At 40.6% G+C, this 19429-nt stretch overlaps 1 protein-coding gene across 17 annotated transcripts in view; it reads left to right on the top strand.

The window, feature by feature from the left end:
• The first annotated feature begins 4549 nt into the window (after positions 1 to 4549).
• The window catches only part of TUT4 (terminal uridylyl transferase 4), a 152743-nt gene continuing 137863 nt past the window's right edge, over positions 4550 to 19429 (top strand). For 14 of the 17 annotated variants that reach the window (XM_045035831.1, XM_045035830.1, XM_045035825.1 and 11 more), the window contains exon 1: positions 4558 to 4683. The gene's annotated coding sequence lies outside the window, so the exon portion shown is untranslated. Of the gene's footprint in view, positions 4684 to 5206; positions 5465 to 19429 lie in introns of those variants that run through there. The other 3 variants (XM_045035822.1, XM_045035819.1, XM_045035821.1) reach the window with 3 other exon arrangements.

Here is a 19429-nt window from a genome sequence, read left to right as displayed (position 1 = left end):
ATGAACTGTGAGATTATGACCTGAGCCGAAATCAAGAGTTGGATGCTTAACTAACTGAGCCACCCAGGTGCCCCTATGATTTTTTTTTTTTAAGTCTGCTCTATGCCCAACATGGGGCTTAAACTCACGACCCCGAGATCAAGAGTTGCATGCTCTTCTAACTGAGCCAGCCAGGCCCCCATGCTATAGTATTATTTTTTTTGTTTTTAATTTCTTTTTAATGTTTATTAATTTTTGAGAGAGAGAGAGAGAGACAGAGACAGAGACAGAGCACGAGCAGGGGAGGGGTAGAGAGAGAGGGAGACACAGAATCCAAAGCAGGCTCCAGGGTCCCAGCTGCCAGCACAGAGCCCCACTAGGGGCTCAAACTCACGAACTGTGAGATCATGACCTGAGCCACAGTCGGACGCTTAACTGAGGGAGCCACCCAGGTGCCCACCATAAGTATTCTTTGAAACATGTAGTCCAGAGGCGCTTGGGTGGCTCCCTTGGTTAAGCTCCGACTCTTTCAGCTCCATGATTGATTTCAAACCCATGATCTCTGGGTTTGGTTCGTGAGTTCGAGTCCTATATCAGTCTCTGTGCTGGCAGTGGGAAGCCTGCTTGGGATTCTTTCCCTCTCTCTCTGCCCTTCCCCTGCTCTCTTTCAAATAAGTAAATAAACTTAAAAAAAACAAACAAACCACATAGTACATTTTTATGTTTCCTCTGCCTGACAATAGGAATGCTAAATATCTGTCATGTGCTGGACTCTCCTATTCTGCATCATGGCAGATATTATTATTCATCATTCTTTCTTATTATGCCTCGATTGAGTTTTAGGTTCTTTTCCTAAACTGTGCACCAGCAGCCGCTACTCAATGTTGAGAGTTGGCACTGGAGAAACTTCCCTGGACAAGAATGGCCTTGTTCACATGAAAGCCTTCATCTCTAACATGCACAACACATTTGATAAGTCATTTAAGTCTTGTTGATCCTATCACTCGATTTTAATAAGAAAGGGAATTAACATTTGGTGAATGTTTACTATATAATAGACATTTATTATTATTTTTTAAGTAAGCTCTGTGCCCAATGTAGGGGTTGAACTCATGACCCTGAAATCAAGAGTCGCATGCTCTACCAACTAAGCCAGCCAGGCACCCATATAATAGACATTTAAACATATTTTAGATTATTTAATTTTAAGAATGCAAAAAGACAAAGGAATAGATCCTTTACACTGTCTTTCAGGTGGAAACATACTGTAGGATCTTTGGTATTGTGTATTTGTAAGCATTACAAAAGTTTTAAACTTTGAACATATATCTTTTGCTTTATAGGCTTTTCTATCACCTAGGAAGAGAATATAATATGAATATTGATCCACTGGGCATTTATATTTCTCATTATGTATGATGAAATAAGACTTTTGCTACCAGTAATTTTCACCTGAGTTTAGATGAAATTGTTCCCAGAACTTCTGGACTGGAAGGCTAAATTTAGAGACTTAACCACAATTATGAATGTCTTCCTTGCAAGTACCAGATGTAAGTCCTCAGTGTATTTAAAAAAATTTTTTTATTTATTATTTTTGAGAGAGAGAGAGAAAGCGCATGAGTGGGGAAGGGGCAGAGAGAGACGGGGGATAGAAGATCTGAAGTGGGCTCTGTGTTGACAGCAGAGAGCCCAGTGTGGGGCTCCAACTCATGAACTGTGATATCATGACCTGAGCTGAAGCCAGATGCTTAAGTGACTGAGCCACCCAGGTGCCCTCCTCAGTGACTCCTATTTTTGTAGAGCAGTCATTTACCATCTTATTTCTCAATGAGCTGTGATTCAATGGAAAGAACACAGGACTGGTCTAGTCCTGCCTGTGACTTCCTGTATGATCCTGGTTTCTAATTAAACCTCTTATGTACTAAGTTTTCTGATTATTCAGGTAGAAATAATATTTGTTCTACATATACTTTCTGACTATATACAATTTTATACATATACTTTCTGACTATATACAATTTTAGTTGCCCAAAAGTATATGTAGTGTTCTACATATACTTTCTGACTATATACAATTTTAGTTGCCCAAAATTTTAACTCAGCAAGTATGTATTATAAGGAATACAAATATAAGTATTTGTATTCAAGTTTATATTCTATTGGGGTCAGACTTATAAAAGTAACATGTAAGGATCTAGAGAAAGGATGGATTACATTTAGTGGAGGCAGGGGATGTGATCAGGTATATTTAATAAAGGAGATAGGAGTTGAGCTGGGTCTGGAGGAATAGGAAAGGTGATAGAAAGAGTCATCTGGAAGGGATAAGAACAGAGAGGTACTGGGATTCTCAATCTGCCCCCAGCTTTTATTTTCATACTCATTATCTTCTGCACACTTCATACTAAATGATGTTCTCTGAATCAAGCATGTGTCTGGCACATAGCAGGCAAGCCTCCAAGGCCCAGCTTCTACCTCTTCCCTTCCAGCCTCACCCAGGTGAAATTTACAGTGCTTTCCTCTATATTAGCCCAGGCCCTTGTTCATATGACCCCTTGCTTTTATTATAGCTTAATAGAACCACTTCCTTGCTTAATGGTGAACTTTTTGGAGATGGGAATCTGGTACTGAACTCAATGCTTTGCTCTTATTAAATAATCAGGAAATTTTATTCAACTGAACTTGTTCCAAGGACATTGTATCACTCACTAAAGTGAAGGACATGTTGGTATCATCTTCATGTCTCTATAGGCTTCAACTTTTGTGTCCTGCTGTTTTTCTTACATCATCCCTGTGAAGTAGAGTCTTTTTTGCCTTTAAAAACTTAGAGATGAGGAAACTCAGAGGGTGCCATTTGTCCAGTGATCCAGCTAGGTTCTGAAGCCAAGCAGGGCTCTTTTGACTTGAAATCCACTACTCTCTGCACTGTATTGGGGCCATGTGGCATCAGACAAGTAGGGGTAAATGCACTTATTCTCAAAGCTCTGGTTTTTCCTTTGTAAATGAGAGCAATAGTACGGACCACATGGGATTGTTATGAGGGTTAAACGGGGTGAAATATGTGAAGTCCCTAGCTCAAGGCTTAGCACTTACTGGGCAATGCTTGGTCCCTTCTCACAAGCTTCAAATTCTTATGTACATGAACAGATAAATAAGTATCCAGTTCTGAGGTGTAGTGAGAAGTAGATGGACTACACATAGGTTCTATCCTCTGAGACATATTATAAGAAATTTCACAAGGCAATATTTTGTAAACACGTAAGATTTAGCATCCTCCTTCACCATGTCCACCCTTGTCCACCGGTTACATTCTTTTCCTGCTTAGTGTGTGTGTCAAAGGCAAGGATTGTAGTTGTGTGATTTGTCCAGCTTTGAGGTCAGAGGTTGGTTAAATAATGTCCATGGTGGGGTCTTAAAAAAAAAACTAATTAAATCATAGGTTCTCTCGGATCGTGACTTTAAATAACTATGCAGACGAACCTAACACATTAAAAGCAAAGGAAGGAGGGGCCCATGGGTTGATTGCAAACCCAAGTGAAACTAAATAAATGATTCTGAAATCTTCCCCGGGGTGGGGGGATGCTCTTGAGATTTTTCTGCTGAGTTCCTTAACTCCTAGGTTGGCTGCATTTTAAAGAAGAAAAGAATTCCAGCTTTGGTGGACTGGTGGCAAAGGTGAATACACGGGTGTCGACCCCGGCTTCCTTCGTCTAGCTCCACCTTGATGCTCAGAAGCCCGCGCTAGGCGCCGAGGGTCCACGGAGGCACAGGTCAGGCCGGGTCCGTGTGCCAGGCCACAAGGTGCACGTCCAGCGCCTGGCCTCCTTGTGAGGTGAGGGGACAGCTTTTGGAGGAAGGCGTGGAGGCGGCTTTCTGGTCCTTCTCGCTTGGGGGCCTTGGTAGGGCGGCCCGCAGCCCAGGAGCTAGAGCTGAGTGGCGCGGCCGTGCCCGCAAGCCCGGGCCTCCGCAGGCATGCCGGCGTCCTCCGTCTCCCCAGTGGGGCCCCGGCGGGTAGGCGGGTACCGGGACCTAGCGACCCCGGCTCGGTGGCCCCGCCCCTCCCCGCGAGCCCGTGGTGACTTCGACCCTCCCCCAACGCTGGAGGGCCCCGCCCCCTCCTCGGGGGCTAACGAGTGTCCTCGCGCGCGCGCGCGCCCTTTCCCTCGGCTTTGAGTGTGAGTGTGCTGCCCTCCCACCTCGGCCCCTCCCTATTGTTTCACGACGCCACCACAAGCCTCCAAACGCAACCCCTCCCCCCATTGGTGTTTACCGCCCCCACTTTCCCCGGTTTAAGCGGCGCCTACGGGCCCCCAGAACTAAGGGGGGGTACCCCTGAACTCAACCCTCTGCGTCTCCTCTCCAGGGTCTCCTCCGCGACTCTCCCCTGCCCAACCCTCGGGGTCAGGACTCGTCAAGATTCCGTCCCTCTCTCCCCTCCCCCCTTCCCTGGCTCCCCCTCGGCCCCCTCCCCTCAGCGGGTCCTCCTTTTTCTCTCCCTCTCCCTCCTCCTCCCCCACCCCATCCCTTCCCCCCCACAATGCAGTTCGCGGCGCGGCGGACATGGCGGTGGAGTCCTGAGCTCGTCGTGTCCCGGCCTCCAGCGGCGGCGGCAGTGACGGCGGCGGCGGCAGCGGGAGGCGGCGGGGGGAGCGGGAGCCACTGAGATGAGGAGGCGCCGCGCGCGCCTGTAGCTCGCGGGCCTCTCAGGTACGGAGGTTCCGGCCGCGACTCAGCGCTCCGCGCCGAGGGGTGTGCTCGGGGAAGGCCAGGCGGCCCCCTGTCCGCCTCCTCAGGTGCCGCGCCTCGCAGGTGTCGGGGGCCCAGTCGCCCCCTTGGGGCCTGACACTTCTTTCTTTGCGGGAATGGGCTTCGGGTGTCCCAAGGAAAGGCAGAGATAAGGGAGGTAGGGGCGGCGGCCTGGCGGCCTGAGGAGGGCATTGGGGCGCTTTGGGGGCCGAACTTCACAGAGAGGCTGAGGTTCTCGGCCCCGGGCCGAAACCTGTAGACCTCGGGAGGTGGATTTTGAGTTAACGGGATTGGCGTAAGCATTCGTTTGGGTCCAGTACGATTCCTTGTCATGTATGCCTTTTCTTTCATCCCCGCTTAGACACGGACGTACATATATAACATGTAAATATACACACTCCTGTAATACACAAGCTCACCCTTTTCGGGAAGAGGGAAGGCAGAGGTGCCTGTATAGATTTCGTTTCTTGCTTGCCCGCCTTCTCTCTCCCCCGCCCCCCAGTCGAATGGTGGTAATGAACGCTTTTGACGTGGGAAACTGTGAGATTCGTATTTGTAAACAGACAGCACCAGCCGTGTGTGTTGCACGCCTCCGCGAGAGGTTTCGGGTCCGTTTGGTATCCGGATTGTAAAAGAATGAGATATTTAGACCCGAAAGAAGCACATCATCGGGATTTTTAGTCATACCTGAATGGGATGAATTACTGTTATTTTAACGACGCTAATTGAACATTTTATTATCGTAAGTTTATCAGATCTTTAATCAGATGAATTTTGAACCTTGTGCGAGATCTTGTTTCCGTATACCCTGTTTCTTCATTTTGATATATTTTTGATACAAAACTAGTTCCTTACACATTAGACATTCAGCCTCCTTTTGTGATCTTCTTAGTGACTAGAAACGCAATTCAAATTGTGTATTGTTGGCGTGCATTTAGTAATTAGCTGGAGTGGATCAGATTACCTTTTGTTTCCTAAATGTCCCCCTCCCCCTGCCAAGTCTTGTAGTAGCGAAACGTGTAATACTTGGTGAAACAGAACGTATCCTGTTTCTGTTTTTAAAGTAATGAGAACTATTAGCTAATAAAATTGGAGAATCCCAACTGGATACGACCATTTAGAGAGAGTGCCATAATAAGGCGGTGAATTGTGGATGGTTAAAAAAAGTTGACTTTTTTTTGTTGTGTCAGTCAACATGTTCTGTATATGAGTAGATTGTACGCTGAAATTTTCTTTAGGCTCAGCACCCTGTAATGTCTCCTTGAAAATAGCTGCACAGCATTGCATCCTAGTACTTATTAGTCACAACTTGTAAAATTATGAAATATTACTTCATTTAGAATGCTGTATTAACGAATTCACTAGTGTCTAGTGTGCTATGATGCTTTTATAAACACATTTTAAAGGGTGCTTCTTAAAAATCATACTTTTGGGAAGATAAGAATTTTAAGCCGTTTTAGGCTTTAAAAATGTGACGTTTCATATAAACAAAAGAAAGTTGGTTTGAAAAAGAGCTCTTTTTGGTAAATTTTCCTATTTTCAATTTTTCATTTGACTAGTGTGGAAAATGAAAAAGTAAAGCTTCCTTGAAATAATACAGAAGCGGAAGTGAAAGTTATTGACATTTAATGTTTTAAGTGTAGCAAATGTCTAAATACAAAGGGGAAACTAAGGTCTTTTCATTGTCCTAGGTCAGGTTGTTAGCAGATAAATTTATAAGATGTTATCATGCACTTAAAAGTTTAATTCAATTTTGTAATTCCTAAATCACACCGTGAATTACATTTAATTTTAGTTCATTAAACTAGAACAGTACAGTGTCTGTTATAATTTTAAAACTTAAAATCAAGTTACAATGGCAATTATTAATATTTCTGATTAATAAAAAACTGTTTAAAGAGAATTTTTATTAGTTCTCAGAGCAGATTCAGTTTAGTAAGTAGAGAACTTTTTTTGACCTCAGAGTTAACCTTGACATGCATAATAAGCATCATTAATTATGCTGTGTTTGTGTGTGTGTTTTTTTTAATGTGTTATTTATAGAATGTCAAATCAGGATCTGTGGGTAGAGAATGGTGTTTGACTTTATTTCCTACAGAAAGTTTGTTTCCAGACCATCAGTAAGCCTTACCCGGAGACGCTGATACTGGTACATTTTGTTTATCCTTAAAAAAAAAATCAGACCATTTTGATATAACAATTCAGTGAGATGTGTTACTTTCTAATGTAAACTACAAATGCTAGAATTGGTAAAATAATTTTACAAAATTCATTGAAAGTCATTACTGCAGACAGAAATATGTTCTAAAAAAGAACAGTTCCAGAAATACCTAAAACAAAGAAAAAATGCTAGTTTAAAGCAGGATATGTGAGGGGTGCCTGGGTGGCTCATTTGGTTAAGTGGACTCTTGATTTCAGCTCAGGTCATGGTCTCACAGTTAGTGAGTAACATATGCAAAGATAAGTTGTTATGGGGCTCAGAGTAGAAAAGTGAGAAATTCAGTGTGGCGGGAATTGAGGATTTATGGGTAGAGTGGTGAGAGAAATGTTTGGAAACAGTAGTCAGATTGTGAAAGTTATTGTGTATTTTGAATTAAGGCCTTTCAATTTTACCAAATGAGATCACCAAGTGAGCTAGTGGTTGAGTTGTGATTAGAAGTGTGTTTTCTGACTCCAACTTTAATATTTCTTTCTCTTCAGCTTCCTTATACCAACAGAGTTTAGCCCTGTTTTCAGTGGATAGTCAAGCCACCTTTTCCATGCCACTCTTTTCTCCTCTTAGTAGTTGCTATAATTCACATTGTTTTTTTGAGGATCCTGAATGTTAAATTTCTTAGAAGGTTCTTTTGCCATAAAAATACCTCTGGGGGAAATAACCTTGTTATAGTTTCTTAGGAAGTTTTTTCACTCCTAAGGGTTAGTTGACTACTTTCTAGTTTAGTACTGGAAAGCAATAGCATGGGGGAATTGGGGAGTGTGGGCTTCCTGCAAGCTCTGTGTTCATCAGTAAAGATGTGCAAAGTCTTAATCTTTGCACAAAGTAGCCTGTACTTTCAAGACGAAATCAGTAAGTATGTTTGTAAGTCAGTCGTCTGGTAGTTTTATTTATTAATTTTCAAAGATTTTGTTATTATTATTATTTTTTTTTAGTGTTTACTTATTTTGAGAGAGAGAGAGACAGCACACAAGCAGGGGAGAGGCAGAGAGAGAATCCCAGGCAGGCTCCCAGCTGATAGCATAGAGCCTGATGGGGGGCTCAAACTCATGAACAGTGAGATCATGACTTAAGCTGAAATCAAGAGTTGGCCACTTAACCAACTGAGCCACCCAGGTGCCCCAAAGATTTTATTTTTAGGTAATCTTTACACTCAACCAAGGACTCAAATTCACAACCCTGAGATAGAGTCACATGCTCCACCCACTGAGCCAGCCAGGTGCCCAAATAGTGTGGTAGTTTTAAGTGGGTATTTGATTTATAATGATAATAGATAACTTACTGCATATTTGCGATGTGTAATTTCTTTCTAAAGATCTTTTTACAAATTTTTAAATTTACTTGTTTGTTTTTAGTAATTTCCACACCCAATGTGTGGCTTGAACTCATGACCCTGAGATCAAGAGTTGTATATGCTTTTCCAACTGAGCCAGCCAGGTGCCCCTCTTTCTAAAGAGCTTAAGTATTCAGTTTTCACAACAACCTTTTGGTATTATCCTCATTTACGGGTGAGGAAAAGAGGTGCAGAAGGGTTAAGTATCTTGGACAAGATTTCATAGCTACTTTGCCTCAGAGTTAGCATTCATATTCAGGGTATCTGAGTCTGGAGTCAGAGCTCTCAGCCACTATACTCTGTTGCACCTCAAGCTTGGGTTGTCAGAATTTAGTATGCAGGGGTGCCTGGGTGCCTCAGTTGGTTAAGCGGCTGACTCTTGATTTCTGCTCAGGTCATGATGTCATTGTTTGTGAGTTCAAGCCCCACATCGTGCTCTGTGCTGAGAACATGGAGCCTACTTGGGATTCTCTCTCTCCCTTTCTCTGCCCCTCTCCCACGTGCATGCACACTCTCTCTAAAAAATAAAGGTTAAAAAAATTTTTTTTTAATTTAATATGCAGGGGGTGTTCAGTATAGTTACATAGGTTGTCAAAAATATGTTGTGAGAAAAAAACCTTGGTTTGTGAGCATAATTCTTCTGGAAACATGCTTGTAATCCAAAGCACTTGTATATCAAAGTGAATTTCAAGCACCATTGGCTCAGTTGTGATCATGTGACATTGGGTGTCATGTACTACTGGTATTGCAAGACGTTGCTTGTTTATGACATTAAAATTTATTGGAAATGTTTGCTCATCTTGCAGAACAAGTTGTTCGCAATCCAAGGTATTACTGTATGTTGTAAGAACATAAAGAATGAATTATACATAATAGTGAAATCTGCTTGCATTTTGTCTGTCTTGTACATCGTAGTTTAAATAATTATCATTAAAATTGATCAGTCAGGGGTACCTGGCTGGCTCAGCTGGTTGAACATCCAGCTCTTGATTTTGGCCCAGGTCATAACATAATCCCAGGATTGTGGGATCAAACCCCCAGTCAGAAAGCGCTGAGCATAGAGCCTGCTTGATATTCTCCATCTCTCTCTCTCTCTCTCTCTCTCTCTCGCTCTCGCTCTCTCTCTCTCTCGCTCTCTCACTCTCTCTCTCTCTCTCTCCCTCCCTCCCTCCCCCCTCCCTCCTCCCTCTCTCTCCCCCCTCTCTTCCCCCTTCCCCCTCTCTGTCCCCCTCTCTGTCCTCCTCTCTCCCCCCCTCCCCCTTCTCTCCCTCTCCCCCCTCCTCTTCCCTCTTCCTCCCCCCCTTGCCTGCCCCCCCCCGCATGCTTTCTCTCTCTCTCAAAAAACAAAACCAAATAAAACTCACCCTTTTAAAGTATAGTGTTAAGTATATATTCATAAGGTTCTGTAACCATCACTATCTAATTCCAGAACATTTTCATCTTTCCAAAACGAAATCCTGGGGGTGCCTGGGTGGCTCAGCTGGTTAAGTGTCTGACTTGGGCTCAGGTCATGATCTTGCCATTCCTGAGTTTGAGCCCCTGCGTTGGGTTCTGCTGACAGCTGAGAGCCTGGAGCCTGCTTTAGATTCTGTGTCTACCCCCCCCCCCCCCCCCCCCCCCCCGCTTGCTTGTACTTTGTCTCTCTCTCAAAAATAAACATTAAAAAAAGAATAGAAATCCTGTGTCCATTAGCAGTCACTCCTTATTCGCCTCTGCTCCAAGCCTTTGGCAACCACTAAGCTATTTTCTGTCTGTGGATTTGCTGGTTCTGGACATGTCATGTAAATGGAATCATATGTGTGTGGCTTTTTGTGCCTGATTTCTTTCACTAAGCAGAATGTTTTCAAGGTTTATCCATGTTATGTCAAGTATTAGTACTTCATTCCTTTTTACAATACTTCATTCTATGGAATGTGTTCTGTGGAGATACCATGTTTTGTTTATCCATTCATCATTTGATAGTCATTTGGCTTATTTCCACTTTTTTTGGCTATTATGAATAATATTCCTATGAAAATTCATGTGAAAGTTTTTGTGGATGTATGTTTTCATTTCTCTTGGGTATACACCCCGGAGTGGAATTCCTGAGTGGTTTGTTACATTTAAGTTTAACTTTATAAGGACCTACCAAACTATTTTCCTAAAAGACTGCACCATTTTATATTCCCACTAACAATGTATGAGAGTTCTAATTTCTCCACATCCTCACCAATACTTGTTATTGTTCATCTTTTTTCTTTTTTGAGAGAAGAGAGCAGGTGGGGAAGAGGGACAGAGTGAGAGAGGGAGAGAATCTTAAGTAGGTTCCATGCTCAGCACAGAGCCCCCATGCGGGGCTTGAACTGACGAACCACGACATGATGACCTGAGCTGAAGTCAAAAGTCAGATGTTCAACTTGCTGAGCTAACCAAGTGCCCCCCACCCCCCATCTTTTAATTATAGCCATCCTAGTAGGTGAAGTGGTATCTCATTGTGGTTTTGATTTGCATTTCCCTAGTAACTGATGATGATGATGTTGACAATCTCTTCATATGCCTTTTGGCCATTTGTATATCTTATTTGGAGAAAGGTCTACTCACATCCTTTGCCTATTTAAAAAAACTAGGCTGTCCTTTTTTTTTTTTTTTAAGTTTATTTATTCTGAAGGAGAGGCAGAGAGAGCGTGTGTGCACTCGAATGTAGGGAAGGGAGAGAGGGAGAGAGAGAGAATCTCAAGCAGCTCTGAGTTGTCAGTGCAGAGGCAGACTCGGGACTCAATCCCACTAACCATGAGATCATGACCTGAGCCCAATTCAAGAGCTGGATGCTTGACTGACTGAGCCACCCAAGTGCCGGGGTTATTTGTCTTTTTATTGTTGAGTTGTAAGAATTTTTTTTTTTCAACGTTTATTTATTTTTGGGACAGAGAGAGACAGAGCATGAATGGGGGAGGGTCAGAGAGAGAGGGAGACACAGAATCGGAAACAGGCTCCAGGCTCTGAGCCATCAGCCCAGAGCCCGACGCGGGGCTCGAACTCACGGACCGCGAGATCGTGACAGGGCTGAAGTCGGACGCTTAACCGACTGCGCCACCCAGGCGCCCCTGAGTTGTAAGAATTCTTTATATATTTTTGATACTGGACTTTTTATCAGATATATAATTTGTAAAAATGTTCTTCCATTTTTGTGGGTTGTTTTTTCAATTTCTTTTTTTAAATTTTAGTAGTTGTAAAATAGGGGTGCCTGGGTAGCTTAGCTGGATAAGTGTCTGACTCTTAATTTCAGCTCAGGTCATGATCTCGAGGTTTTTGAGTTTAAGCCCTTTTTCAGAGTCTGTGCTGATGGTGTGGAGCCTGCTTGGGATTCTCTCTCTCCCCCTGTCTCCTCTATGCTCTCTCTCTCTCTCTCTCTCTCTCTCAAAGTAAATAAATAAACTTAAAAAAATTGTGGTAAAATATTCCTAACACCAAATTTACCATTTTAAACCATTTTAATGATTTTTATGAGTACATTCAGTGACATTAGGTACATTCACATTGTTGTGCAAACCGTCACCACTATCCATCCCCAGAACTTTTTCATTTTTTGCAGACTAAAACTCTGTACCTTTTAAGCAATGACTTCCCATTCCCTCCTCCCACCCCTTAGAAACTACCATTCTACTTTCTGTCACAATGAATTTGACTACTATATGTAATTAGAGTCATACAATTTTTGTCCCTTTTTTTTTTTTTTTTAAAGTACACTCCACACCCAATGTGGGGCTTGAACTCATGACCTTGAGATTGAGAGTTATGTGCTCCAATGACTGAGCCAGCTGACTGCCCCTCAATATTTGTCCCTTTGTGACTGATACTTCATTTAGCACAGTGTCTTCAAAGTTCTTCCATGTTGTCACATGTGTCAAAATTTTCTTTCTTTTTAAGGCTGAATAATATTCTGTTGTATTATATACCACATTTTGTTTATTCATCTGTTGATCAACATTTGGGTTCCTTCCACCTTTTGGCTATTGTGAGTAATATTGCTTTGCATATGGGCATACAAATATCTGTTTGAGCCCCTGCTTTCAGCTCTTTGGGCATATACCCAGAATTGGAATTGCTGATGATATAGTAAATTTATATTTAGCTTTTTGAGGATTTGCCATGTTGGTTTTTTTCATTTTTTTGAATAAAATATGTTTTTGAAGAACATAAGTTTTCAGTTTTAATAAAGTTTGATTTATTTTTTCTTTGGGTATTTGTGCTTTGGGGTCATACCTTAGAAATAATCGCCTAATCCAGGATTATAAGAGTTTAAACCTCTGTTTTCATTGAACAGTTTTATAGTTTTAGCTTTTCTATTTAGGTCTTTGATCCATTTTGAGTTAATTTTTGTATGTGGTGTGAGGTAGATGTTCAACTTTATTCTTTTCCATGTGACTATCCAGTTGTCCCACCATTAATTGACAAGACTGTTCTTTCCCTTATTGAATGGTCTTGGCATCCTTGTTGAAAATCAATTGATCATAAATGTCTGTGTTTATTTGTGGATTCTCAATTGTTTCTGGATTCTCCATTGATCTATATATATATTTGTTCTTACGCCACTACCACCCAGTATTGACTACTGTAGCTTTGTACAGAGTTTTGAAATCTGAAAGTGTGAGTCTTCCAACTTTGTTCTTTTTCAAGATTGTTTTGTAGAGTCCCTTGCAATTTGATATGAATTTTAGGATCAGTATATCAATTTCTGCCCAAAAAAAAAAAAAAAAAAAAAGAGCATCTGGAGTTTTGAAAGGAATTGTGTTGAATCTGGTGATTAACCTGGGGAGTATTGTCATCTTTTTTTTTTTTTTTAAGTTTATTTATTTTGAGAGAGAGTGTGGGAGTGAGTGGGGGAGGGCAGAGAGAGAGAGAATCCCAAGCAGGCTCTACACTGTTAGTTCAGAGCCTGATGTGGGGCTCTAACTTACAGACTGTGAAGTCATGACCTGAGCTGGAACCAAGAGTTGGGATGCTTAACTGAATGAGCCACCCAGGTACCCTGGTATTGTCATCTTAATATTAAGTCTCCCAATCTGTGAATATGAGATGTTTGTGCACTTACTTTTCATTTCCATTAAATAGGCCTTTACCTATTTATTTCAACAGCATTTTGTGGTTTTTAGTGTACAAATTTTGTTCTTCTTTTATTACATTTATTCCTAAGTATTTTATTCTTTTTGATGCTATTGTAAATGAAATTTTTTTTTTAATTTCATTTTTGGATTGTTCATTGCTAGTGTGTAGAAATATAACTAATTTTTGTATATTGATTTTGGATAGCAACCTGGCTGGACTCATTTACTAGCTCTAAATTTTTTTGTGGATTTCTTCTGATTTTCTGTATGTAAGATCATGTCATCTGCAAATTAGATATAGTTTTGTTTTTTCCTTCCTGATCTGGATACTTTTAATTTCTTTTTCTTGTCTAATTGCTCTGGGTAGTACAATGATGAATAGAATTGGAGACAGCAGACATCCTCATCCTGTGTTCTCTTAGAGAAGAGAACATCTAGTCTTTCACCGTAAAGTATGATGTCACCTGTGGGTTTTTCTTAGATGGGCTTTGTCAGGTTGAGGCAGTTCCTTTCTATTCTTAGTTGATTGAGTGTTGTTGTTGTTGTTGTTTTATCATAAAAGGGTGTTAGGTTTTATCAAATGCATTTTTAATAATTTTATTGTAGAAAGTGTGTGAGCAGGTGAGAGGGGCAGAGGAAGGGAGAGAGAAAATCTTAAGCACGCTCGCTCCATGCTCAGCCTGGAGACTGATGTGGGCTCTATGCCACCACTTTGGGATCATGACCTGAGCCGAAATCAAGAGTCAGAAACTTAACCGACTGAGCCACCCAGATGCCCCTATCAAATGCATTTTGCATTTATTGAGATGACTGTGGTTTTTGTCCTTTATTCAACTAATATGGTGTATTATGTTGAGTGATTTTCATATGTTGAACCAACCTTGCATTCCTGGGACACATACTACTTGGTATCCTGGGGTACAATCCTTTGTTGCTGTCTTTGGTTTGCTAGTATTTTGTTGAAAAATTTGCATCTATGTTCATAAGAAACATTGGTCCACATTTTGTTTTTAAGTTTATTTATTTTTGAGAGAGAGAGTGAGCACATGCATACATGAATTGGGGAGAGGCAGAGAAAGAGTGGTAGAGAGAGAATCCCAGGCAGGTTCTGCACTATCGGTGCAGAGCTTGATGTGGGGCTTGAACTCACGAACTGTGAGATCATGACCTGAGCCGAAGTCAGACACTTAACCGACTGAGCCACCCAGGTGCCCCGGACCATAATTTTCTTATGATGTCTTTGTCTGGTTTTGGTATTAGGGTTATACTGGCCTTACAGAATGAGTTAATAGTGTATTTTTGTATGTGAAAAATTTGTTTTAATATCTAATGACATGAGTATTAGTAGTTATAATCCGTACACAAAGAAGTTCTTTGGATCTTCAGTAATTTTTAAGAATATAAACACATCCTGAGATAAAAAAATTTGAGAACTGCTTCTGGTGTACATGAATAGACCTACCCTAGTGCTTAAGCATTGAAACAAAAATTGGGACTCTTGTTTCTTATAGTTATAAACCAGTCTGGTTTGTGTCACTTTAGGCAAGTCACAAACTTAGGGTGCCTCATTAGTGTATAAAATGGAAATACTAAAAGATTGTATTAATTTCATAAATGTGTAAATATAAATGAATGAACATACTAGACATGTATTAGCTGATGCTGTATCTTCAAAAACAATTTTTTTTTTTTTTAACTGAAAGAGCTCTGGGACTTTTTGCAGGAACTTGTCTTATGTGATAGCGTCTTGAATTCTGTCACACAGATAAAAAATTGTTTGTCTTTGGAACTTTATTTAAGTTTTCTGTGGTAGCAGCAGTTTTAAACTAGTGATTTTCAATATATGAGAGTTACACTTCCTTAGGAAGTCTTTTTATAATTATTTTGGAAGGCCTTAGGAACCACTCACATTTATCCTCCCTCTTCCTCATTCTTTTGTTCCTCTTTATTTCTGTTGGGAATGTATATTCTCTATTTCTCAGATGTGTTGGAACAGAAAAAAGATTGAGAACCATTACTTTGTTCTAATCCTGTAAGAATATGCTTATTTTCCTCACAGCCAGGAAACCAGATCCATATTTTTATACTTTTTTTTTTTTTTTTTAAATTTTTTTTTTTTTCAACGTTTATTTATTTTTGGAACAGAGAGAGACAAAGCATGAACGGGGGAGGGGCAGAGAGAGAGGGAGACACAGAATCGGAAACAGGCTCCAGGCTCTGAGCCATCAGCCCAGAGCCTGACGCGGGGCTCGAACTCACGGACCGCGAGATCGTGACCTGGCTGAAGTCGGACGCTTAACCGACTGCGCCACCCAGGCGCCCCTATACTTTTATGTATTTATTCTTTTTTTTTTTTAAGTTTACTTATTTTGAGAGAGAGAGAATTCCAAGCAGTCTCCCAACAGTTAGCACGGAACTTGATGTGGGGCTTGAACGCATGAACTGTGAGATCATGACCTGAGCCTGAGTCAAGAGTCAGACGCTTCACCGACTGGGACATCCAGGCGCCCCATCTATTTATTCTTTTCTGTTTCTCTGTAGTTCCTCTTCTTTTAAGGCGGGTGACCTGCTGCCTATTATTTCTTTAAAAAAAACTTTTATGTTTTTATTTTATTTTTGAGAGAGACAGAGACAGAGACAGAGAGACAGAGAGACTGAGACAGTGAGAGCAGGGAGGGGTAGAGATAGATAGAGTCTGAAGCAGGCTCCAGGCTCTGAGATGTCAGCGCAGAGCCCAACATGGGGCTTGAACTCACAGACTGCAAGACATGATCTGAGCCGAAGTCAGACGCCCAACCGACTGAGCCACCCAGGCGCCCCGTGCCTATTATTTCTTATCTGATTTTGTCATTTCAGTCTAGGAACCTCTAGGTTATTCCCTTATATTCACTGTTAGTGGATGTAATTTTCTTTGAAAAAATTTTTTTGAAAATGTTTATTTTGAGAGAGAGGGTAGGGAGAGGCAGAGAAAGGGAAGAGAATCTCAAGTATACTCCCGTACTGTCAGCACAGAGATCATGACCTCAGCCGAAATCAAGAGTCAGATGCTTAACTGACTGAACCACTCAGGTGCCCTGATACTGGATTAATTCTTGACATCATATTGGCAGTTGGACATTGAAGGTCATCTAACACCTTAAGTTTATTTTTTCTTAATTTCTATATTCCAGTGATACTCAATTCTGTGTTCCTTGGCACATCTATTAATGTGGTTCAAAAATGGTTCTACTTCTGATCAGACTCTCCTAAATACCGATATGTGCATGCTTTTCATTTCTTTAGTTTTCTGAACTATCCTAAATCTCTGGATGTAACATCTTTTTGGCTTTATTCCTTCCCCCACTCATATCATTACTATTTTTTTCCCCTTATTTCTGTTGAGATATTCATTCTGTCAGCCCCCTACCCAGTGTGAATTAAAATATTTTCTAATTGTATAAATTAATAGACTGGTATTTTATATATTTAGTCAGGCCCTTAATACAGCTTGACAGGACTTTAGTTAGATTTCTTTCTGTTTCTCACATTTCCTATTGTTTTACCCCATATTAAGCCCTCTACTGCCCTCTGCTTTCCTCACTAAGTGCTGTCTTCTCTTTAATAGAAAAATGTTAAAATTGTGTCCCTCACAGTTCTTCAGTGGTGGTCCTGGCAAAAGAGGTTTCTTTAGTCCAATAAATCTGGGAAATGTTGCAAATTATCTCTCTCTTAGAGATTTGCAGTGCTTATTAGCATATTAAAGAGTGTGAAAGGTTCTTCTAGAAAGAAACTCCTTTAACACAGCCTTTTCCCCTTTCTAACCCCACTAAAATTGCTTATGATAAGACCCTAAATAAGTGAATGCTTTTTACTATTACTGATAATTACTATTACTTACTTTACAGATTTATCTCATTTTTCTCTCCACTCTGTCTTCCTATTCTGAAGTTAGTCTAAAACAGAAGTTGTGCCACTCTTCTGCTTATAAATCTATGCCTTCTTTTTGCTTAAAGTGTAAACCTGACTTGGTATGCAAATGTGTGCACCAATTTACATTCTCAGTTCGTCTCCTGTATTCATCATTATGCGTGCTATTTTATGGTCCCAAAAAACTTGCCAAAATTTTATAAATACATTTTGTTTAGTATATACAGGTCTTATTATTAGGACTATCCCTTCTCACTTTCTCTCCTAAGTGGGAAGTTCTTTCTCAGCCCAACTGTTAGCTCCATGATGAACGCTTTTCTAAGGCTCTTTCCACAGGCTTTCCATAACATGGTCACATAATATATTGTCATTACTTGTTTATATGACTGTCTCCCCTTTCAGGCATGAGCCCATTATTTATCATTGTATCTTCAGCTTTTAACCCAGCACCTTATATGTGAATGTTGGCAAATGATCTTTGTTAAAACAAATTCTAGATTTATATTTATTTACCTGAACAAATGCAGGCCCAGCTACGTAATTTGCAGGGCGAAATGTAAAATGAAAATGCAAAGCCCTTGCTGAAAAAGTAGGAAAAAAGTTGGTAATAAAGTTACTAAAATATAGGGGCTCCTGGCTACTAGCTCAGCTGATTTAGCATGCCACTCTTGATCTCAGGGTTGTAAGTTTGAGCCCCATGTTGGGTGTAGAGGTTACTTAAAAATAAAATCTTAAACAAGTTACTAAAATATAAAGCTCTTTCTTTTCCTCTGCGATCTTTTTCTCAACTTGTTATGGTGATTTTAATTTACTTTAATTTTTAGGTATTTAATTTATTTAAAAATTTTTTTAATGTTTATTTTTAAGAGAGAGAGAGTGGGAGAGAGGCACAGAATCAGAAGCAGACTCCAGGCTCTGAGCTGTCAGCATAGAGCCCTGCCGAGCTTGAACTTAAGAATCCCGAGATCAGAGCCAAAGTTGAACGTCTAACCAACTGAGCCATCCAGGCGTCCCATTTACTTATTTTTGATTTACTTGTAAATGTTATTCTAAACATAGAACAATTTAAAAATTTAAGTTATTAAGCATAAGTTTTACTATTCATCTTTATTTTGTGTAGCGTCATCTCTAAGTGCAAATATAAGGCTATTTAACTCTTATGTGGAATTGCTGGTATTTCATAGTTTGTGAATTCATATTTCATTTTTACCAGAACACGGAAAACACTGCACAAAACTTAACTCAGTTATTTTTTTTTAATGTTTATTTATTTTTGAGAGAGGGAGCATGGGGAAGGGGCAAAGAGAAGGGGAGACAGATAATCGCAAGCAGGCTCCACGCTGTCAGCATGGATCCCAAAGTGGGATGAATCATGAGATCATGACCTGAGCTGAAATCAAGAATTGGACACTTAACGGACTGAGCCACCTAGGTGCCCCTCAACTAATTTTTTAAAATATAAAGTTATTTATTTACTTACTTAGAGCAAGCAGGGGAAGGGCAGAGAGAGAGAGAAGAGAGAAGAGAGAGAGAGAGAGAGAGAGAGAGAGAGAGAATGAGAATGAGAATGAGAATCCCAAGCAGGCTCTGCGCTGTCAGTGTAGAGCCCACATGGGGCTCAAGCCCATGAACCATGAGATCGCGACGTGAGCTGAAGTCAGACACTTAACCAACTGAGCCACCCAGCACCCCTACCCCTCAACTATTTTTATTTTACTTCTTATACTTGCACATTCCATCAACACTCTCTACTTAAAAAATATATATATTATATATAATATAACATATAATATATATGTTATGATTATATAATATATATAATTTCTACACTCAGTGTGGTGGGGCTTGAACTCACAATCCTGAGATGCAGAGTCCCATGCTCTTCCATCTGAGCCAGCCAGGTGGCCCAATATGCTCTACCTTTGACCATGGCAGGACTGAAACAAGAAGAAACTGTGACTTGTTCTATCTTTCCCTTTCTTTCTGTGTCATCACTTTTAGCATAATTAGTTGGTTAATACAGGGAAGTAACATGAGTAAGAAAAGATATAAAAGGTTTTTATTTTTCTTTTCTGTCATTTGTGTTTCTTAGAATACCATTGTCTTTGTTCTGTGTTTGAAGCAAATTATGGTTGAAATAGAAAATGAAGGTTCTTCGGCTGTTAGTAC

The sequence above is a fragment of the Felis catus genome, chromosome C1 (genome assembly GCF_018350175.1).
Source record: "Felis catus isolate Fca126 chromosome C1, F.catus_Fca126_mat1.0, whole genome shotgun sequence".
Taxonomy (NCBI): Eukaryota; Metazoa; Chordata; class Mammalia; order Carnivora; family Felidae; genus Felis; species Felis catus.
This window is presented reverse-complemented; position numbering and strand designations above follow the sequence as displayed.